Source organism: Eucalyptus grandis, chromosome 11, assembly GCF_016545825.1.
Source record: "Eucalyptus grandis isolate ANBG69807.140 chromosome 11, ASM1654582v1, whole genome shotgun sequence".
In the NCBI taxonomy this organism is placed as follows: Eukaryota; Viridiplantae; Streptophyta; class Magnoliopsida; order Myrtales; family Myrtaceae; genus Eucalyptus; species Eucalyptus grandis.
Window position 1 is genome coordinate 29,810,900 of NC_052622.1, and position 7,232 is coordinate 29,818,131.

Below are 7,232 nucleotides of genomic sequence, written 5' to 3' on the forward strand. Positions count from 1 at the left end.
GCTGGGATGAGCAAGATCGAGTGAAGCAACCTCTTTTGCATGCTGTTTTTTGCTCTTGCTTTTAACCTGTTTCCAGCCCATATCAGTCGAAGGTGGAGGCATATCAAGAGGAGTCGAAGGAGTCGAGGGAACAACACATTCGACCTCTCGAACATCCTTAGATCCAGAGCAACCTGTAGCCACCGTAAGTAAAGGCAAGGAAGGTTTAGCTTCAGCATTCGAAGCTGGTAGAAGATTCAGAGCAGAGGATTCCGCTTTAGGCATACGGCTTATAATAGGGGCAGGCCTTATATCTACTGGTTTATGAACAACCGAAGGGGCTCTTGGTTCAGGCACAGTTCTTGTATTAGCTGGTTTCTGAGCACACAGAGGAGCTTCTATCCTTTCGGAACGAGCAGAAGGAGGGCTACACTTATGCCCAAATATGCCACACCCCGAGTAGGCAACCGGTCGCCATTCGTATTCCATGCTCACTTCACAAGAGATGCCATTATGAATTAACTCAATGGAGCCACACTCGGGCTGCTTTGCTGTGATCTCGACACAGACTCAGGCAAACGTCGTCATTTTCATTTCTTCAGTTCGTTGGTCTACATATAAAGGCTTTCCCACAACACTTGCCACTTTGCCAATGGCTTGTGCAGACCAAAAGGAGAACGGGAGATTCCATAGTCTCACCCATATCTGAACTGTCAAGAAGGTGTCTTTTGATAGTTCTAATGCCGGTTTCAATTGTTGAAGAACCAATGGAATCTTAGCAACAGTAATAGGGCCCCCTTCAAAGAGAGTCGTACGGAAATCTCATGTGGGATATGAAGTAAGAAGAGCCCCTGCCCATTAGACATCACTTCCATAAACTTCGGACTCCAAGCTTTCTTTAGAGCATCCTCAACGACCTTAAAAGGAAGTCGCCTACCCAGAAAATACCCCACCAGACACTCGACTAGCTTGGGGTCAGCAGCTTGAAGGTCCTGATCAGTCATTTCTATAACTGATTTGCCGTTCACATAGGTAGGATGGGTGAATTCAAGGTTGTATCCTTTGGTTGTGACTCTGGCAACAGCAACCTAGGTGCGGCCATTAGGATTTTTTGAGTTGCCCCTACGCTGAGGGAACTTAGAGCGAGATCTACCCTACTTTTATCTCGTGAACCAACGGGAGCACGAGGAGGACGGCGGGTCTAGGTTTTCCTTCGAAATAACAGGAGCCGAAGCTATGGATCGAGGATTAGCAGGGGCTTGATCAGATCGATCAAGAGCCGACCCATCTCTCAAATCAGCAGGAGTTTGATCGATTCTTCCCATAACTTCCTTCCCAGCACCACCCTGGGAGGTTCCAGCAACAACCTGATCCGAACAGGGAAGCCCAACCCTGCCAGAAGTAGTTGAGGCCATCTGTTGAACGCCTAGCATGCAACACTCGAACTAACCAGCATGGGCCATTATAAGAAGGGAAAGACTTACCCGGCTAAGCTCCAAGGATGCATATCGTACCAGGGATGAGTAGAAGCTTTACCTACCATGTGATTGTTTCTGCCTCCTTCAAAAAGGAAATATGAGTAATAAAATCTAGACCCAAATCTAATGCTTCTTCATGGTTCATTCTTGTATTTAGAATCATTTGTTTCTTTCTTGTAAGAATCTAGTTGAGTTTCTAAGTGTTTTGAATTATTTTCACTCATTTCAAACCGTAGAACATTTATTCTCAAAGAATTCGGTGTCTCTTGATTCTATAATGACATTAGATTCTCAGCTTATAAGCTTTACAGTTTTCAACATATCCAAGGAAAACAATTTTGATAACTCTAGGACTAAGTTTTCTTCTTTTAGGGTTTGGTTTCGGTAATATGCCAAATATCTCCACACTTTAATGTATGACAAGTTTGGTATATTAGCTTTCCACAATTCATAAGGGCTAATTTATTTTTCTTAGATGCTATCTTATTATGAATATAACATGTAGCAGGCAATGCTTCTCCTCAAAGATTAATGGTAACTTTAAATTTGAAAGCATACAATTAACCATTTTGTTATGGAGTGTACGGTATTGGAACTTGATGAATAATATCACGTTCTTCACAAATGACGATAAATCATTTAAAAAATATTCTCCACCTCTATCGGAGTGTAGAACTTGATTTTTTGATTGATTTTCTATTTTAGCCTTATATTTCTTAAACATCATAAATACTTCATCCTTTGATCTAATGAGATAAACATATAAATTTATATCGCAATCATCCACAGAGGTAATAAAATACCTTTACCACCACAAGTTAGCACATATTTCACATTTATCAAATTTTCCATTAAAACTAATCAAGTTTAACTTCTCATATTCATTAAATAGCGAAAATTTAAATGTGTTAATCTACTATGCCACAAAGAAGGAGACTTTGCAGTGTAAGCAAAAAATGCGATATTATTATTGACACTTAGTTGATACATACCATCAGTGACATAATCCTTTCCAACAAACAATCCATTCATCAATAGGATAATCTTTCAGCATGAACCTCTCAGGATTCATGTGTGCTTTAGAAAATCTTGTCTTTAAAGATTTTCATAAAGTTGGCTAGCTTCACGCATATGTGTGCATTCCTATTAAAGGTATCCTATCATATACCATTCTTTTTGTAGAATGTTGAAATCCAAGCTGTAAAAATCATTAAACGCGAAGCATACCCTTAAAATGCTATAGAAAGCACTATTGGATTATAGGAATCGAAACAGTGTACACTCTGATTTCCAAAATCCTAGTACATGGGATCTCCAATTGCTAAGTTAGGTTTCCACCTCGGAACCTCTTTATTAGGTTAAGGTTTTTAACCCCATTCCTCTCGATGCACAGTTTACTTGTTCTTTCGACAGACTTTTTGTTAGTAGATCCGCAATATTTTCCTTTGACTTCACAAAGTCCAAAGAAATTATTTAATTTGAGAGCAACTACCCTTCGATATTATGTTTACGATGAATGTGTCTAGACTTACTAGTTTATGTAACAGCTAAGTTTGTTTCGGAGGAGGAATTGCCACTTTGGTTAGATAGCCCCACACTTTCAAAAATTGTAGGATGGCAACCTTTTATTCCATAACTTATATGAAGTCTTACCTGTCTTTCTATGGGATACTTTATTAAGAATAAAGTTTGTAGTTAAAACTGTCTTTCACCACAAGCTTTTGAAGTAAACTCGAACTTGAGAATGTAACATTAGCCATCTCCTTTAGAGTTCTATTCTTTCGTTTAGCAATTCCATTTTGTTGTGTTGGGGGTTAACAATACAACCTAATGGGGGTAAATACGTTGTTTTAGAAAACTTGACAATTTTTCACAAAAAATAGCTGGTGCTGAGTAAAGATCCAGTCAAGATGATGTTTCAATACTCATGATCATTTTGTGTGCTAGTGAGAGTGAAAGAGAGTAAAATAGTTGCACACAATGATATATAGTGGTTCAACTTTATTCCCTAGCCTACATCCACTCTTCAGATTAACAAACCACAAGTCAAGTTAGATTGCATTAGTAATCTGCTCAAAGAGTTACAATTACAAGATAGATTACACCATTAGGACTCTATTGTTGTTCTTATTCTTATACACTTAATCTAGAGCATAATTACTTAAACAACACGAATACAATACTCAGTGAAATACTTATATGAGAGCGTATTGCTTGGAACGTAGCTAAATGCAAATCTTTTGATAATGTTGATCTCTCTCTCTCTCTCTCTCTCTCTCTCGCTCGGCTTCTTAGGTCTTCTCTTTTATGTCTATCTCCAATCTATCCATTGGAAGAGGATTAGAGGAGTAAAGAGTAGATGGAGTTGCCATTGAGCTGTTGGCCAAGAATAGAACTGCTCATATAGTCAGTTTTCCTGAACATTTGTAGTCTACCTAAGAATATCATTTGCTCATTGTCCTGTCATTGTAGTCTTTGATAGATCTGTAAGACGACCTAACTTTTTGATTACTAGTTTTAACTAGATTCTGCTATCGTGCGAATCCTCAGCCACAATAGCTAGTTTGTTTGCTGACCTAACAAACTTCACTAGTGTTCGTGGTTGTTATAGTACCAATGACTTCATATTTGCAGCTTCGATATAAACATCATCATCGGCTAATCTTTAGGTCCACTAGTACTGTTTACGCAAGGATTGTTTTTGGACTTGTTGCATACTTTTATCCACTAGATCAAACCATGAATATTGCATAGTCCTTTCTATAAAAAAATATATGCATACGCCATAGTAAACATTATACTAAGGATAGTTTGGACATCATTAAAATTACCTGGAGATGTTTCTCCAACATGCTGCGAGTGTAAAGGTGCGATTGTTTGGAGAATTATTTCCAAACTAGCACACAACTCCTTTAAGTTGGAAAAACTATATTTTCCTCTATCAGACTTAAGCATTTTGATTCATTTATCATGTTGGTTCTCGACCTTATTTTTATATTTGTTAAACATGCTCATAGCTTCATCTTTGTTAGTTAACGAGATAAATATTGCAAAATCGAGTACAATCATCTATAAAAGTGATGGAGTACTTATTTCCATTTCTACTTTTTTACAAACTTTAAATCACATAGATCACTATGGATTAATTGTAGAGATTCACTCATTATTTCAATAGACTTGAAAGATTTTTTTAGCAAACTTAGCCTCAACATAAGTCTCGCACTTGTAATGGCATTCAACTCAAACTTTGAAATTTGCCCTAAATTTGCTAACTTCTTCATTGTACCATTGTTTACTTGTCCCAATCTACCATGCAAAGATAAGGAGACACAACAATGTAAACCGAAGAATTCTTTTCATTAATAGTCTTTGGGTATAAGAGTTTCAAGTTTACATCAATGATAGCCATATTGGTTTTGAAAGGTCATTGTACAAATACCATTTCCCCATATACATCCCCCATTTGGAAGGTATAAATTTGTCAGATTTGAATACAATTTGGAAACCCTTTTGACAAGTGTAGGGCCGGATATGAGATTCTTCCAGATTTCTAGCAAATGCAACACATTTAGCGATATGATTTCCTTGCCGCAGTCGAACAGGATCACATTTCCTCTCCTTAAATATTTGCTGATGTAGAGTTATCCACATAGAACTTCTCTTCTTCCTTAGTCTTCCTTTTTGTAAGACGGAATAGGTGTCTATCCATACAAATGTCATTCATGGCACTTGTATCCAACCATTGTTCGACAACAGGGATACCTCATACATCACCATGACAATCGATCTTTTCAGCATCTTTTTGCTGCCATTGCTTAAAGTCCACACCGCTGAATTTCTATGGTTTCTCATTTGGTGTTCAAGGTGGTACCATCAAACAAGGCAAAGTCTGTTGAACCATCCCTCCAAAATTGGACCATATACCATTTGGCCTATACTAAAAAAAAAAAAATAGTTCCAGGTATATTAGTCGAATGACTTGTACTAGTACCACCATAAATGGTTTCAGCCTGAAGACTTGTAGCATTTGCTGCCACAACACTAGGCCAAAGGTTTGAACATCACCGATCGAAACGACCTTAGGAACGTCTCCAAGAACATTGTGGATATAATTTTATTAGCCATCTCGATTTTCTGATAAACCCAACAGATAATGAGAATGATAGTCATCTTAAGATTGTTGGAAAAAATAGAGATGAGTAGAAGAAGAAGAAATGCATTGAGAGATGAATAAGTAACACTATTTATTATAACTAGAAAATTAATACTCCAAGAAAGTGATAACATTAGAAATAGTAATTAGAGATAAGGAACGGCAAGCCGAATCTCTTTATGAAGATTAGTTCATGCCAATGGTGCTAAGTAGATTCATGAACTTCGTCTCTCAAGATATAATACCTTGAATACCTTGAACCTATTGGTGTCAGCATTATACGAACAGGACTCTGTCGAAGACTTCTTAAAACCGGCATGCTTAAAGAAACTTGAAAAGAGGAGATATGGGTGTTTTGCTTCTCCTTGTAATGAAGATGAATTTTAGAATCCATGTATAGCAGTACTTGAACCATGAATTAAATAATCCATGTATAGCAGTACTTGAACCATGAATTAAATAGATGCAAGAATTTGGAAGATACATGAATTAAATGAATACAAGAATCCAGAAGTTGCATGAATTATGAATTAAATAGATATACAAATTCAAGAGATACATGAATTAATGAGATACATGAATGAAAACAATGTATCTTGTTTTCCTCATTTTGTTGATCCAATAACCCACCATAAATACAACAAAACATTTGCCAATCTCTGTACATAATCTCTCTCTCTCTCTAGATGAAGCGGGAAACTTCTCTTCGTATTCACCGTGAAATGCGTCCAGGGTATCAGGTACTGTTTCGATATACTTTGCTTTCGTGAACGGATGCCGTTTCGAGGAGGCAAAAGATTCCATTAGTACAAAATTGTCAATAGGAAACCAATGATCCCAGAATGTTTGTTATCATGGCTGTACTTGACCGGTAGATGCTGTCTTGGCTGGATTTTGGGTAGACTTTTTCTAATCCGACAGGAATCTGTCAATGTTGTTGTCCCATTTTCTGTATTAAGGATGAGGCGCTTATTCGTCCTAAGTGAATTATTAGGCATGGATCTGACAGTGTTCTAAGAGTTTACTCAAGTGGCACGCACGTTCGGCTTCCTCAAACCCCTTTTTCCCCTTTTTTTGGGCCAAATTTTAATATGAAAGATTATGTGAGCATAAGGCGATAAAATGCATCTCTCTAACTAACGTAATGTGAAATTTTAAGTATTTGTGACTGGCTACATAAGCCAACTACGTCAGCCTCTAACTGAACATATATGAGTTTTCTTTTAGGATGAACTGTTTCGATATGCCCGCATTTGTCTTCCTTGACAAATATTCAACAAAAGATTTTGAAGAGTAGTTAGCTTTATCAAAATCTTATTCTAACTGTTCTGATTCATGAATAGTAAAGATAAAGGCATCGCATGTGTTCACTCAGGGAACGTTGAAGCACATGAATATGGAGATTCAAATCAACGAAGCAACCGAGACCGAGGAGAAATGGGCATGCATTTTGGAGGGAAAAGTTACTCAAGTAAAAACACAGGACAACGATCATGCAAAGTAAGATCATGAAGCAGTTAATGCGTCATCTTGAAAAAAAACAAGCAGAACCATGGGCACGAAGTCTGCAAAAATAGAGGAAATCAATGGAAACCGTTCAAGGAAATGCAACCGTTGGAAAC